The sequence below is a fragment of the Pan paniscus genome, chromosome 11 (assembly GCF_029289425.2).
Source record: "Pan paniscus chromosome 11, NHGRI_mPanPan1-v2.0_pri, whole genome shotgun sequence".
NCBI classification, from domain to species: domain Eukaryota; kingdom Metazoa; phylum Chordata; class Mammalia; order Primates; family Hominidae; genus Pan; species Pan paniscus.
Genome location: NC_073260.2, coordinates 72226697 through 72244218, shown reverse-complemented (window position 1 = coordinate 72244218; position 17522 = coordinate 72226697). Strand labels below are relative to the sequence as shown.

The following is a 17522-nucleotide window of genomic DNA, read 5'->3' as shown; positions in this document are numbered from 1 at the left end:
TCCCAGTGGATGCATATATCCATATATTATCAACTTCTCTATAGTCATAATGATTTCTGTGAGTAGTTTCCAGATTATTATTCAATGTGTCTTTGTTAGTACAAGTTTATATATATAGATAGATAGAGAGAGAGTTATACTATGTTGTTTCTGATTACATATTTCATGAAACAAATTATTGCTTTAGGATAAGCAAATACACATAATTAAAATGAACTTATCATTACATATTAAATGACAAAGAAAAGCTATTCTTATTTTGCTTTCACACTTTCTTTCCCCAGTTTTATTCTCATCCTTGTTTCTAAAGATACATAAAATACAAACATAAATTATACAAAAAGCCCAATAGTATACTATTTAATTATGCCTTAGGAGCAGAGGAAGAGTGCAAAATAGCATTTTACAATACAAGGTGTTGAAAGTATAAGCTTTGCTTATTTTTTTAATAAAGTGGTTAGAAAAATGCAATTCTTTCAAGAAAATATCAGATAAATAGATACCAAGCTTTTCACAGTTTCTAATCATTCCCATTTTTCTTGAGTATACAGAAAATTTGACAAGTTTCTTATGGTAAAAATATAAGAATAGTTTCATTTTGACACAACGCCATGAGGGTAATATAAATAATTTCAAAAGCTCTTAGAGAAGCACAAGCAATTCAATTGTTTATTCACAAGGAGAATGTTGAATTTATTTATATTGGAAAAAAAGACTAAGTATTGACTTTAATTTTCTTTCCTTTTTTTTTTTTTTTTTTTTTTTGAGATGGAGTGTCTCACTCTGTCACCAGGCTGGGGTGCAATGGCGCGATCTCGGCTCACTGCAACCTCCGCCTCCCAGGTTCAAGGGATTCTTCTGCCTCAGCCTCCCGAGTAGCTGGGACTACAGGCATGCACCACCAAGCCCAGCTAATTTTTGTATTTTTAGTAGAGACAGGGTTTCACTGTGTTGGCCAGGATGGTCTCGATCTCTTGACCTCCTGATCTACCTGCCTCAGCCTCCCAAAGTGCTGGGATTACAGGCATGAGCCACCGCACCTTGCACTGACTTTAATTTTCAACGTCTGTGAATTGCTTAAAAGTTCTCTACTTCCATTGTCACATCTTGGCCAAGATCATCATTATCTAGAGAGCCACATCTCTCTCACTGTTCTCCCCAGTTGAATTAGACCCCAGATGTTCTCTTACCTCCCAGCTTGTATTGCACATCCTTTATAATGCAACTGCACCTCAAACCTTCAATCTGAAATACTAGTTCTTTCACTGCCCATTTTAAGTTCACTTATATGCCTTAGCTCATTAACAAATTCAATTAATAAAGCATATACTTAGTGCAGAGTCTTACATTTAAAAGCATTTTTAAAAATCAGCAGCCAGTTTTATTCTCGTAACTTGCTATTATGGGCTCAATTTTGTTCCCCACCCCCCCGACTCTGAAATTGATGTGTTGACATACCAACTTTTAGTACTTCAGAATGTGACTGTATTTGGAGATAAGGTCTTTAAAGAATAATGAACTTGGCCAGGTGAAGTGGCTCATGCCTGTAATCCCAGCACTTTGGGAGGCCGAGGCGGGTGGATCACGAGGTCAGGAGTTCAAGACTAGCCTGACCAACATGGTGAAACACCATCTCTACTAAAAATACAAAAATTAGCCAGGTGTGGTGGCACACGCCTGTAGTCCCAGCTACTCAGGAGGCTGAGGCAGGAGAATCACTTGAATCCAGGAGGCGGAGGTTGCAGTGAGCCGAGATCGTGCCATTGCACTCCAGCCTGGGCAACAGAGTGAGACTCCCTCTCAAAAAAAAAAATCAATCAATCAATAAATAAAAATAAAAAAATTTTTAAAAAGGAATAATGAAGTTAAAATGAGACTCTTAGGGTGGCGCCTTAATACATTATGACTATTGTTCTTATATAAAGAGGGAGAGACCCCAGGGATGTGTGCACAAAAAGAAAAGGCCTTGTGAGGACACAGTGAGAAGGCAGCCATCTGCAAGCCAAGGAGGGAGGCCTCAGGAGAAACCAAGTCAGCTGGCACCTTGATCTTGCACTTTCTACCTCGAGAACTGTGAGAAAGTAAATTTCTGTTGTTTATGCTACCTAGCTTCTGGTATTCTGTTATTATTGCAGTCCTGGTAAGCTATTAATTTTATATATATATATAATATGTACCAAAAGAAGTTGGTAACATTGTGAAAACACCAATTTGCCTTACAATTAAAAATTTAATACACAAAAATACGTAATCTGATACAAAAATTGGCTTGAGGCAATCCCTGTCATCTCCTTTTCTCTACTTCTCTAACTCTAGCCCAGCTCATCTACTGTGACCATGCAATGCTCTCTGCTAGGCTACTCTAGCTCCTTTCTCTGGCCCTCCTGAGCATCTATGCTCTAGATCACTGAAAATATTTAAGATCAGAACTTTTTCTTATTCTGAACCCCATATTTAAAGCAAAGATGAGTATGCCTGTTTATTTGAAGCTAGCATAAAGGGAAGGTAGACAGAGTCCCCTTGCCTGCCTGGTCAATCTGTCACTCACTTTTCCCTTCCACTCATACCCACATGACACCCGGGACACCACTGTGTGAGATCTGGATTTAAACCCCCTGATTTACATCACACTTTTTTATTATCTTAAAGTATCCTCACACTACAGTAAGTCTCATATTGGAACTAAAGCCATGCCACATACTTGATAAAACATGTCACAGAGTTGAATTCATAGCATAGCTCAGGGGAATAAACTACACATTGCTAGTTAAATAAACTCAAATCATCTATTTTTCTGAATTGAGTAAGAAACCCTCCACTCAGTCTGAGAATCTAAGCAGATGAACTGCCTGAGGGGTGGAGTTCTGCTTGGAGTTGGTATGGTTTTGGCCTCATGACTAACCCGTATGTAGGAGTCAGGTCTAGCTTGGCTCTTGGGCATTTTTTCAGCTTGAACTGCTGCAGAACGGTAGTGATGAAAATGAATATCTCATTGCGTGCAACATCTTCTCCCAGACACTTCCGGATGCCCATTCCAAATATCAAAACTTTCTCGACAAGACTTTTATTCAGTTCTCTGTTTTCGTTTAGAAATCTGTCAGGTCTAAATAAACTAGGATTATCCCAAATAGTTCTGCATAAAATAGACAAAAACAACACTTTAAAAAGAAATTATTTTCTCATTTTTGCTATTGTTGGCAAATTTTCCACGATAATTTTGTTTTTCATGAACTACTTTAAGTTTAGAATATTCCTTAGAAATTATATATAGAGAAAAGAGGTATACATAAATGAAGTATATATACACATATATGTATAAGTATTTATGGAGATGTATGATTATATATAATTATGGATATATGTCACTTTTTCCTTTAATGTTTGACAAATCTAGTTATGATAAAGATTTAGTACAATTACACTTAATTTTCACTGAAATGACTACCAATTCATTAGTGAATAAAATACTTGAAAATCTATTTCATCAATTTTTCTGAATTAAATAAGAAACCCTCCACTCAGTCTGAGAATCTGAGCATATGAACTACCTGAGATGCGAAGTTCTGCTTGGAGTTGAGATGGTTTTGGCTTCATGGCCAACCCTATACAAGAGCCAGTTCTAGCTCGGCTCTCCTGCAAGCTAACTTCAAGGTATGGGTTAGCCATGAATTTAATTATTTTAAATGAAGAATTCCATAAAATTGTCATAAGAATATTCCAAAATGGTGACATAAATAAAAAGTAATAAATATTCAATATCTTTTGCTTTAGCAGAATGAATAAGAATGATGAGACTGGGCCACATCTCTCACTCTGGTAAAAAACATGTTTAGGAAATGGCCTTGTACAACAATACAGAGAGGATCTGGGTCTCCAGAAAGCAACTCTAATTGGGGGATTGCCCACAGTTCTCAAATCACTGTGTACCTGATTCTTTCTTCTATCTCTATCTTTTCTTACAGGCACCATATTTGGCTTGTTTATGACAACCAGTGCTAGCATGTTTTCTGTAGGTCCTAAACCATATATCAGGAACCCACCTGGCTTCACATAGAACTGGCCCTGTTTGTGTGTAGATGTCATCATCTCTCTAGAAGGAGAAACTGGTTTCTGTCTGTACCAGAGACCACAGACCTAGAGGATTAGTTCTGTACACAGTCCTCCAATACATTTTGGTTTGCTCTCATAATCTTTTAAAAATAATTCACTATTGCTAACATTTAAAAATCAGATTTCACATGAAAATATGCATTTCCAGGTTCTCTTTTATAATTGTAAAAGCTGACAACATTGGGACATTGTCCTGCTTGCCAACGGTTTACTGAGCCGAGTTAGGTGCGGCAGATGACCTCCCCTCCTCACAGTGCTTCACCAAGTGCAATTCACTTATTTTTGGTATTTTTCATTGCTCAATAGGTGCTTGAGTTTGTGACCTATGCTTTAGATTAATTAAATATGAAGAATTTTCCCATAATATCAAGTCTTAAGTTACATACTCGTTCAGCTTAAACAAGTGCCTCCATACAAATGGTATTTCTTTAGGAGCACCCATGTTAACTCAGTTTGTTTGCACATTACTCAATATTCATTATAATCACCAGTTCTTAGGATATTATTAATAGAATACTTAGGATTATACTAAGTAAGAATAAATGTTATTAAATATACACTTGCTGTATTTCTTCTTATAGTGATTTCAAAATGCCTAGGTGTGGAGAATGGAAGTGTCAATCTCTGTGACAGTAAGTGTTGCAGTGGGACAGCATATGCATAGTCTTCTACCATCTTTCTGTTTACAGAGATTGTGAAGCTGCCATTAGGTACACAGGATAATCACTTCCCTCTCTTACAGCTTGCAGCCTGAAACATCAGTCAGATGAGATCTTGGGTGAAGAGAAAAGACTGTATAACATATTTACTGTCTGCTGAGTGCATAAGAATGCAGTCTCTGCCAGTCACTGGAGACATCAAGCCCTGACCACTGCAGGAAGCACTTGGTTTCCATTACATAAAATTTACACATTTGGATTTGAGTCCTACCTCTGCCACCTTCTGAACATGCGACTTTAGGCAATGTGTTTAACTTGGCTCAAGGTTTCTTTATCTGTTAAATGGGGATCATGATAGCACCAATCGTGTTACTATTGAGGCTCAGGAAAGATACTGCAAGACTTTGTGCCTTGCCCACAGTAGGAGTCTATAAATATTAGCTGTAATCATCATTCTCACCACCACCACTGTCATTATCCTCACTTTCACTGCATTAGGTACTCTCATCTCAGCCCTTTCTTTCATAGCTGATGTGGGTGAACTTCTAACTTTATTTTATTCAACAAATATTTATTGTGTGCCAACTACGTGTGAGGCAGTGATCCAGGTGCTGGGGTAGAGGAACAAGTAAGCAAAAAAAAAAAAAGAAAAAAAAAATCCCTGCTTGGTGGCTTATATTCCAGTGGGGGATTTCAGACTCCATTTCAATGTACTAGCCATGGCCATGCAAAGGGTGAGCCCATGAAGTCCTCGGCCCAAATCTCTCCCAATGAGCTCACTTTTGAAATTGGATTTGCCCTATATTGGATTTTTCCTCAATTTGTGTCAATATATTACTGTTTGCATTATAGATGAGGAGAGAAACTGAAATTCTTTCCAATATCTTTCAAGAGAAACAGGAGTGAAGGTTGGCTAAGAAGACTGTAAATCTTTTCCAGATTAATAAACAGTAAACAACCAAGCAGGCAAGCAAATTTATCCAAAGATTAATTTTGGTAACTTACTCATCATGATTTACTTGATACATGTTGATAAAGGTGCAAGTTTTCCTGGGAATGAAATAGCCATTCAGAGTGGTGTCTGCTGTAGTACTAAGACAGCAAAAAACAGCATTACAGCACATCCTGTCAATTCAAATTACCCATCTCTAAACTGCCACCTACAACTCACAGACTATTTTTATTTATGTCTTTTTTTACTATAATAATATATCTTTATACATCTTCATTCTTTCATTAATTAAAACAATTTCCACTTCTTGTCAAATTAATAATTTATTTTTCTTGCATATATTAAGCATATTGTGCACTTAATATATTCAAAGCACTTCTATGAGCTAAACATTTCCATAGAAAATTATCTCAATATTTCTGTGACAGAGTTGACCATAAGCAGGCAGATCAAATTACATCAGGAAACGATGAAGAGAATTATTAAGTACTTCTGTGTGCTCAATGTGTTTGTGTCTACTATTAATAAATTAGAAAGACAAAATGTCACACCTTTTAGTACTGGGTAGAAGGAACAATGGAATTGGAGCAAGGAAATCTGAACTCTGGATGCTGCCCTCAGTGGGATATTGGGCAAATTATCTATTCTGCGACTCCACTTCCTAGCTATGAAACGAAGGTGTTGGTTGTGTTGGATGGTCTCTAAGTTGCCTCTAAAGCAAATATTCTATTTTTCTAGTCTGATACTCAAACTCCTTCCTGAAACCTGTTTGCCTTTCCCCTTTATACCTCTATAATTATTCATGGATTGGTTTCAATCGTTTTATGTTTCCCTGTGGCACTCCCTACCTCGCTAACCTACTCTCACACTCACTTCCCCAAGAGAAGCAGAAACATTTCAATTTGATTAGTTTGAGAGAAGGCATTGTCTCACTACTTCTGGGTTTTCTCTTCAGATTAGCCAATTTGTAATGAAGGTACATCTTATCTACAATCAGAAATAGGCTGAGCTTAGAGGGTCAGATTTTGTCCTTCCACAGGAGACCTGAAAGTGTTCAACCTAGCTGGAGACTGAGTAGAGAAGTATGTTAATTTCGAGGTCTACTTGATCTAGCTCTAAGCCACATTGTGAAAACTAGCTCTGATTATTTAAAAAGCTAATAATATAATTTCTATTTTACCTGTGTCTATTTTGTGGCTAGTACTGAGCTTTGGCAAATAATATGAATGTTATTTATTGAGTTTCTCAAAACCCAACAAGGGGGAACAAAACAAGCAATAGACTCGCTTTTTGGAAGGTTACCTTTTCTCATGCATAGCCACTTGCCTTTCTCAACACATCCCTGTCCACACTGCCTCTGTGGATTCAGCTGCTCAGATTCTACTCATAGAAGTTACATGCTTCTATTTTACAGAAACCTGGTATGTAAAATTTTATTTCACTGGTATTAAAATATAAGAGTGAATTGTAAAGTTTCTCTCTCTCCTTTTATGTTCCTTAAATTTCATGTGTATATGTGGCTTTCCACACAACTTTTAAGAAATGCATATGCAATAAATATTTATTAGGATATGGTTTGGTCTTTCCTGTGTGTTTTGTATGTGTGTATATATGTTATATGTAATAGCAAACTTTTGCTGCTTTTACTTAAGTTTATTTCATTTAGTTTGTTTAAATTTATTTTATCATATTTTGTGCTTTTTGATTTATTTTCATTTTAAATGAAAAACAATAAACTTCCAAGTGTAATAGAATAAATCAGTCCTAAACAATATAAGTAAGATAGCTCTTTTGTGTGCACAAAATTCCTGGTTCATATCATGCTGCTTTCATTAGCCAATGCAGTAGTTCTTTCAATTTTCCATTTTAATGTATTCCGTTACTTTTAATAATACAATGAATATCTATGTCCTAATACATATTTCTCCCTATCACTTAGACCCTCAGATGAGTTTACAGGGCCCTAATTAGATGATCACTTTCATTCCAAATGATGCCTATAAACTTGGCAGAGCCTCTCTGTTCCTGGGTACTTAGCAAAAGTGTAGATAATACTCGTATGAAGCACCCAAAGTCACCTTTAAAAGTTATTGGGACAGAAGAGTTGCCTTTAAATAGGTAGAACTTTTTAATTTTTTTAAAACTTACAATAAAACGAAATTTGCTTTAACTGAGAGAGGATCTGACATAGCAGCTAGAAAAAAAAATGGATCGCTGTGAAAAAAATAGCCACTGTGTGTGAATAAAGAGAGCAAACAAAGGGCAAAATACAGGGAACTATGTCACTTGCTGTCTGGCCTTGACTCTGCTCAGCTGGTGGTCTTGCCCTTTGGGACACTTAGCTAAGGACACTGCATGCTGTCACACCAATTACTAAATGATTACATCAGTTTCCTGGGAAGAGAGATATTCCCACTCCTTCACTATTTAAAGGGAGGGGGAAGAACGAACACTGAGAATTCCAGGTGGTTTTTTTTTTTTTTTTAAGAATTTTTAATTGTGTGGAATAAAAACAGAACAAACTACTAGAACTTTGGTTCCCCACAGATGCATTTAATGAAGTATCTACCTAATCTATGCTGGCATGCATTTGCGTGCTAGAGATTCTGGAGTAAGATTCAGTAAAGTTTCAAGTATCTGCAAATGAATACTCTGTTTAATCTCATTGTGACAACATTAGCTTCCTTAGTTTACTGTTTAGCAAAATTCTAGGCTACTAAAAACAAATCCATATAAGAAGGAAGCTAAGTCGGCTCCTTAGCTTAAATTAAGCAAGCTTGCATGACTTTTCATAGCCAAACACATACTATGGTTGGATTATCTGTTGTCTGGACATTCCATAACTTTCTGACCCTGTGATTAGTACACATAAAATAAAAGTTAATGACAACATAGTTTAGTAATGAAAAATGTTCATGAAATGTGCTTTCACTGACCACAAAAATTTTATTACAGTGTTTAAAAATAAAATAAGATTTAAAGTAATATTAAAACCATAATACAATGTACATTTTAAAGAACTTAAGGTATTCCAATGTCTAAGATTCTTCAATGCCTCCACCCCACCACTAGTGGCTGTTTTAAAGGAGCATTACATGCTTACCAATGTGGAATAGTAAATGGAAGAAAAGAGGCATGTCTGAATACTTCACTTACGAAAGCTTCTGTGTATGGTAAAATTTTCCTGTCTTCAAATCTGGGTGGTCTCAGCCCAATGTTTCCATCTTTAAAGAAATTATTTTTTGATTTAATAAGAAAAACGATAATTGTAAGAATTACATTTTTCATCTGAAAGCATATTACCAATTTCTTCTTGAATTCTGGCTTGAATTTCTGGATAGTGTATCAAATAAAGAAAGCTCCAATATAGACATGTTGATACTGTTTCAAACCCTAAAATAGAACCAAGAGACCGAGTGTCATGAAAAAAAGCATAGTTAAATCAGTTTGCTCATTTTATTTCCTATTTTACTGCTAAGAATTAGCAGAAAGAAATCTAAAGAAATTAGATTAAGAATTTAGAAGTTAGATTAAGAAAAAGAATTAGCAGAAGGAAATCTAGCCAAAAAATAATAGAATCATAATAAAATTATTATTAAGGTCATTTCCAAACTATATGTGCTTTTGCTGAACTTCTCACCCATTAGGATAGTGCAAAATGGTGTAGCTACTATAGAAAATAGTATGGAAGTTCCTAAAAGATTAAAAATAGTATTTATATATTATCTAGCAATCCTACTTCTGGGTTATATATCCCAAAAAAATTTAAAGCAAGATATTTGAGATACATTTGCACATTCATGGTCATTGCAGCATTATACACAATAGCTAAGAGGTAGAGACAACCCAAATGTCCATTGATGGATGAATAGATAAAGAAACTGTGATGTATACATACAGTGGAATATTATGTAGTCTTAAGAAAGTAGATTCTGTCACATGCCACCACATGAATAAACCTTGAGGACATTAGGCTCAGTGAAATAAGGTAATCACAAAAGGACAAATACTATATGACTTCACTCATAAGAGGTTTCCAAAGTAGTCAAAGTCATAGAAACAAAGCATAAGGGAAATTGCCAAGGGCAAGGAAGGATAGGGGAAATTAGTGTTTAATGGGCACAGGATTTCAGTTTTGCAAGATGAAGAAGTTCTAGAGATCTGTTGCACAACCATGTGAATATACTCAATAGTACTGAACTATATCACTTTAAAATGTATATTTGTAAACATAATTAAAAATAAAATAAAATTTTAAAAATATATAGGTACTATTTATAAGACTAGTGAAAATATAGGAAGCATTGTATTACATAATAAACACCATTGATGTAGATAATAATGGCTATTATTTGTAATAAAAATAAGAAGTTATTAAGTAGTTACTCTGATCCAGGAGTGTGCTCTCTCTCTCTCTCTCTCTGTGTGTGTGTATGTGTGTGTGTGTATATATACACACAATATATAACATATATATGATACATTGACATACATATAATGTATATATTTTATAAATCATAATATAGATAGGAAATGTATAACTAATTATGTTAATTTTACTGAACCTCAAAGACATTATGGGTTTTGCTCAAGGTGAATGAACTCATAAAAGGCAGAGCCAATACTTAAATTTGAACATTATATGAGCATGTAATGAAGGGTTGACCAGATTCAATTTATTTGAATAAGTTTTAATGTATATTTTATAGTTTCGATTTCACTCTTTAAACAGAGTATCTTTATTTTTGAGATTATCCATACATCAGCCAAATGGTTTCATTACTGAAAATAAAAGCAAAGAACTCTGTGTGCCAAACTTCATCTTTTTTCAAGGGCTATTTTATGATTACTACATCGAAGAATGTACTCAATCAATTCTTGAAAACCTAAAACTCAGAAATGCCACGTTAAAAAGCTCTTCTAGACTGTTTTAATTGTAAATTCACCTCTATGATGACCTAATGTCAAAAGTAATGTTATTTGTGTTTCCTAGTCAAATCTTATAAAACCAGTAGCAAAAAATGAGTTTTTAAATCAATATATTTAATTTCTAGATTTTCCTGATGATGATAACAACACGGCTAATGATGAATATGTTTACCAAACATTGACCACTTAAATACATTGTCATCTGAGATGGGGGCCACAATTGTCCTCACATTAAAAATGAGAAATTTGCCTCATAGAAATGGTAAAGTATTTTACATGGGTCACACAAGAGACAAAGGTAGTTGTTTTCTAAATAACTTGCATCACAATATGCACAATAAATATACCCAGATACAGCTGCAGAACAGAGTTAGCTCCTTTCCAAACTCCACTTCGTAAGCCTGTTTTCACATCTGTTGAACATGGCAATCTCTCATAGTGAGCCAGTGGCTTCTTCGGTTCTTAACTCAGAAAATTTCTAATATGACTTCATACTGCGATAAGTTATTGTAAAGGTAAGCTGTTCAAATACAGTTACTGACCATGATGTCTATAGCAGAGCACAGTGTAGTGTGAAAATTTGGACTTCTGTGTGGAATATATCAACTCTATTCTCTAGGATAAGGAACTTTATTCTCTAGAACAAAGAACATGCCATGAATATTGCATGCAAAACACTGCTTTCACTCACAGTAGAGCCATGGACTTTATATCCAAGATCTATAACTATCTGTATGAATATCAGGATCTATATTTTGATTATCATAAATTTTGCTTTTTATATCAAGGCTTAAGCAATCAGCAGTTATCTGTCTTGGTAGATTATTGAAACATTGAGGGTAAAATCAATGATTTTGGGAAAACCTCACTATACCCAAAGAAGAAACTAAATTATTTCTACAATCAATTTTAAAAGTTAAATATGGAAATATAAATCTTAATAATATAGTAGATCTGATGGAACAGAGTGCTTGCAAATTTTATCTACTAAAATATATGGTTTAGAGCTCACTGATTTATTCTAATAAAAGATTTTATTACATCTCACTAGTGAGGTAGCAGGTACATGTGGAAGTTTATGGTTTTATTAATTTCATTATTCCTCTATTTACATTAAAATATAAACTCCATCAGATATGTTTATTTAGCAAATAAATGTTTTATATAGTAATCCATTATACTGAATACTGTTTTGTGCACATTTTACCCAAACCATTTTTTAACTGTGTTGTACATGTCAGATGGTTTTATTCTCCATCCTAGTCATTTTTGTCATCTGCCATAATTTTATATTTGCTAATTACTTGATAATCTTGGAAGTATTACATATTTCTGAAATATATTGATATTATCTCATTGAATCAAGATCAAAATAAATTATAGTAAAACAGGAAGAATAAGTTCAAGAGATCTATTGCAGTCTGATGACTATAGTAAACGATTATATATTGTGTTCTTAAAAAATTCTGAGAGTGGATTTTAAGTGTTCTCACCACAAAAATGATGACTATGTGAGGTAATGCATATTTTAATTAGCTAGATTTAGCCATTTCACAATGTATACATACTTTAAAACATCATGTTGCATATCATAAATACATGCAATTTTATGTGCCAATTTAAAAATAAACAAATAAAAAAATAAAACTCACTTGATGTATTTATCACACCTACACATACCCAGTCTTTAGTACTCACTAATGTTCAGGCATTTAAAAATGTTCTGACAAATACTCATATTTGTACATAGCATTATTTAAGTCGTCAGAAGAAAGTACAAAGTACAGCCTGGTCACATTTTTATGATAAATAATCAGATGAAATAATCCATCAAATTGAAGTCATGATTAAAATAACAAATACACACACACATATGTGGGGGCTCGTGCATTTGCATAAGGAAAAATAATACAAATCAAAACAAATGCCTCTGTTTGCAGAGAGAATTCATGATCACAAATGCATAGATCCTAGAAACAAATGAACCCAATTACCAATAAATATAATATAAAGAAGAAAAATAAATACATTTGAGGAGTATTCCACATAAAATGAAACTGCTAAAACGTTTATGATATTTTATATTTTCTTATACTGAGAATTGGCTTCCTGCAGTCTAGTATCTTAGAGGAACTCTAATAAATGTGACAGATAAAAAATGACTTTTAAAGAAAACTATAAAATTTAAGAATGAGAGTAATGTGGTAGCAGTACGAATTGGCACAGTCTTTGTGAAAACGAATTTAGCAATGTGCATCAAAACTCAATAATTCTTTCATTAGTTGACCCAGAAATTCTGCGTCTTAGCATAAGGTTGTATTTCAAAAGGAGGCAAAATTCATGTACAAGAGTGGTCATCTTAGCTTTAGCACAACATTCAATATCTGCATTTTCTGTGCAAGCCAGGAGGTGCAAACAATCAGGGTGTCCACATGAGACGGGTAAAATAAATATGGGGGGTGCCAGACATCTAATATTACATGAACTTTAGAAGCAGCCAATTGGAAATATACCTGACAATCATGGTTGGATTGTAAGAGTACAGAGATTCATGAAAAAAAGCTAGAAACAGATTTAGATGTGAATAACAATTATATTTACATAAAGTACATGATAATACAACAAGCCTGTTTTATAAGAATACATAAAACAAAAACAATAACACTTTAAATAGTTTCAGAATAAATGTCAATGGATTGGGTGAAGGGACTGGAAGTGAAAGTGATAAACAAGGACAGTCATTTCATGGACAATAATGTGAAGGCACTATTAACTGCGGGCTATTATTAACTCAAGTCTCTACTCCTGAGATCAAAATGAAGTTTTCTGAATGACGTAAGAAGATAGATAACAAATTTATACGATGTGAGATCAACTAGATAAAATGGCCGATATAGGAAGAGCAAAGTCCTCTAAACTGTGAACAATGGATAACAACAAATTGCAACTAATTTTTATTGGTCTTACATGTTGCTAAATTCTCTCACATACCAGCTCCAAAGAGGTCGGTCACGGTGCTTATGATTTCACTGTCATTCAAGGTGTCTGTTTTGGTAGCAGCATATTTGTTGTGGCATACATTAATCAGAGCATCAGTAATGTCTCGGATATGATCCTGAGGAGACAAATCTTAGCATGACTTTTCATCCCTGTCTATGTTGTATATCAATTTAAATCCCATGCAGGAAGAGCCATATCACCATATAACTTGAAGGGAACCCATTGAGTCTTGGAATATAAGGAATGTAAATAGATCATCTTAAACCTTGCAACCATTTTTGCTTAAAATTTGTAATGCTTAATCTTGATAGTGTGGAATAGAAAACCAAGTTACCAAACTCAATTTTCTCCTCAGAACTTCTTTCAATTAATAAAAAAGAGTTCCTGTATCTATAAGCACAACTTGAAAATATCAGCATTCTCTATAACTTATTACAGAGAAATTGCTTGGCAATGTTTAAAAAGTTTATTTATTTATTTATTTATTTATTTTTATTTTTGACACACAGTCTCATTCTGTTGCCCAGGCTGGAGTGCAGTGGCGTGATCTCCAGTCACTGCAACCTCCACCTCCTGGGTTCAAGTGATCCTCCTGCTTCAGCCTCCCGAGTAGCTGGGATTATAGGCACGCAAAACTACACGTGGCTAATTTTTGTATTTTTAGTAGAGACGGGGTTTCACCATGTTGACCAGGCCGGTTTCAAACTCCGGGACTGATCTGCCCACCTCGGTCTCTCAAAGTGCTGGGATTACAGGTGTGAGACACTGCACCTTGCCAATAAAAGGTTTTTAAATCTATTGGAAGGATTTTGTGTTCACTTCAGGCACCATGGAGAAAGAGAGAGGGCTGGGGTATTTGAGAGAATGGGAATAAAAGTTTATACACCTTACAAATGCTGATACTTACTATACCTGATCTAGAATTCCCATCTTCCCATCTGGTGCCTTGAAACAGATTGTCTTCTGCCTCTTCTTTTTCACTGGAAGGAACTTAACTACTTACACCTCTTCATTTGCTTAATGATCCCACCTCTGGATGTTTTATTTTTTTCTTGATGACTTCATCCCAGCAAATTGCCCTTGTGAACTAGGATTCTTCCTGGTACATATGTATTTCAAGACAGAAATTTATTCTGCTGACCATCAAAGTGAGCCCCAAATAATTTAATAGCCTCACAAGAAAGGTCCACTCTGCCACCTGCAGAAACTTAATACATGTGTTTTCATCTTAAAATTCATGTCTGTATAACAAAGAAACTCAAGAAGAAAATGAAGGTAATTTGAAAGCTTCCTATAGAATATCCTTTATAATTATTCAAAAATACTATCTGATAAAAATATGCTAATATTTGTGATACCTGTAAGTCTGAGATCACGGTGCCAGATATGAAACGGGAGAGATGAAATGATTGCTTTGTTTCTTCAAGGAACTCACTTATTCTTCATCATTTATAAGGCAATTACTTAGTTTTATCACAATATTCAATATCTGCACTTTCTGTGCAAACCAGGAGTTGCAAACAATCAGGGTATCCATATGAGATGGGTGAAATGTATGGGGCAAGGGGGTCATGTCGTGAAATATTAAACAACTTTTAGAAGCAGCAAGTTAGAAATACACCAGACAACCATAGCTGGATTTTAAAAGTATAAGCCTTCATGAAAAACAGTTAGAAACAGATTTAGATTAAATAACAATTACATTTACGTTCATAATACAAGTATATGCCCTATCCACACACAGAGAAAATTTATGTTTCTGGGGAAAATTTTATGGATTAAAGAATTCAGAACTTTTCTTAGGGTTTTATATGAGAACTGAGTAATGCTGTCATGCAGTCTCACTGTTTGGACCTCAAATTTACTAATAGCTTGGGTACAGGTCATTGTGACAAAACTGTAGTGAAAAGAACCAATGATATTCGAAGCATTTCACCATTATCTTTTGTTTCTCACCAAAACCCTTGTCCCGGTATAAGATCAAATCCTTACCTTACCATATGTAGCAAGATGATCTTGTACGTGTAGTGCAATAAACCCATTCAGGGCCTGGTAAAACTCCAGAGGAGCATTTATAATCTGCAGTGGAAGGTAGTGGAGACATGGTATGAAATCGGCAGGGTTAGCTGCACTGGAGGCCTTGAGTAAGTCGTCATTTGTTTTAACTATCCTAAGAAATTCCTCATCACTGTGGTCCTATCTCTTGCCAAAGCAAAGGGCACAGACAATGTTGGCCACCACACAGGTGATCGCATTTCTGGGGTCAAAGCTGCCATTCTTGGAAGTCAACTCTACAAAGACTGTCGCCAGTTCAGAAATTTCTTCAGTGACATGCTCCTCAAGTGAGCAAGAGCAAGTGGAGGATTTCGCTTCTGCATTAGAAAAAGTTCATAAGCCTTTAGAGGCAATTTTTTAATGAAGTTTCCAACTCTCTCCATAATTCACTGAAAATGAAAGACTCTTTCCTTCTGCTAGGAAAGAAAATGTGTGCATGTTAGGTCTGCCTGCAAAATGCTCCCCATCCTTATGTAGTACTTGTTTCACCATTTCCATTCCATTTACCACCAAGACAGGCACCATGCCAAGTTTGAGAAGAAAGACATCTCCATATTTCTTCCTCATCTCCATTAATGTAAGGTAAGGATGATCTCCAAGCTGGAGAAGATTCTCTATGATGGGGAAGGACTAAGGGCCAGGAGGAGACACCTGCTTTCTGCCCTTGCTCCTGAGAGCTCTTACAAAAACAAAAACCATCACCAAAATGATGAGAGAAGTGGTCACCTCTCCAGGAGTGACTGCCAGGTCAAGAATCATTTTTGGGAATATAACACCTAAAACAGAAAAATGTCTATCTTATTTTTGTAGTTTTAGACATATACTAAGTAGCCTCTCTCCCTTTGAACATTTAAGGGGAAAGTACAGACTCTTTGAGACTAGTTGAAAGCCCTTCTTACCTGATGCACTGAAAGAGCAAAATCAAATTCTTGCAAAATGAATGGCATCTTTATCCTAATTTGATTCTTTTCACAGTTCTAATCACCAGACCAAAATCCTGCAAGGTGAGTCACTGACCATAGACAGAAGAAGATGAAAGTCAATGGAGAAAGCAGTCTGGTGACTTGGAAAAGGATTAAGGCTCCAGCAGCTGACTTTATACTCATTCGGGGGACCTCAGTGCCTCCACTTAACCTCAGTGAATCCCAGTTTTCTCCTCTAACTATCCTACCTCACAGATTTAGTCACGTTCTTTCAGTAAATGTTTTCCACACCCCCTAATATCAAGCACTAAGAATATAAAACAAAAATTCACAGACTAAGGAGGAAACCAGGTAAATAAAAATAAGATTAGAAAGTGGAAAGTGCTATAAGAGAATTGGGTGCAGAGTAGTTTGTCATTGTCTGTGGATCAAATCAGATTATTATTTTTTAAAAAGTACTTGGGGACAGGTGCAGTGGCTCACACCTGTAATCCCTGCACTTTAGGAGGCCAAAGCGGGTGGATCACTTGAGGTCAGGAGTTCGAGACCAGCCTGGCCAACATGGCGAAACCTAGTCTCTCCTAAAAATACAAAAATTAGCCAGGCGTGGTGATGTGTGCCTGTAATCCCAGCTACTCATGAGGCCAAGGCAGGAGAGTCACTTGAACCTGGGAGGCAGAGGTTGCAGTGAGCCAAGATCACACCATTGCACTCCAGCCTCGGCGACAGAGCGAAACTCTGTCTCAAAAGAAAAAAAAAACAAAACAGTACTTTGTGAATTACCAGCCATTTAACGGATATCTAATTGGTTGTTTGCCTACTCCCTCTGTCCTTGGACTTCCCAGGCTGTTTATTAGGGTGACTTTCTCAATTCTTTCTGCTCTATGACCATGG

The 17522-nt window shown here is 35.5% G+C and overlaps 1 protein-coding gene and 1 pseudogene across 2 annotated transcripts in view; one reads left to right on the top strand and one right to left on the bottom strand.

Annotated features, from left to right (window-relative positions):
* Positions 1-17522, top strand: part of ALDH1A1 (aldehyde dehydrogenase 1 family member A1) — a 179361-nt gene that overhangs the window by 21114 nt on the left and 140725 nt on the right. The gene's annotated exons all lie outside the window — the stretch shown is intronic.
* Positions 2586-16464, bottom strand: LOC100983332 (cytochrome P450 1A1-like; annotated as a pseudogene).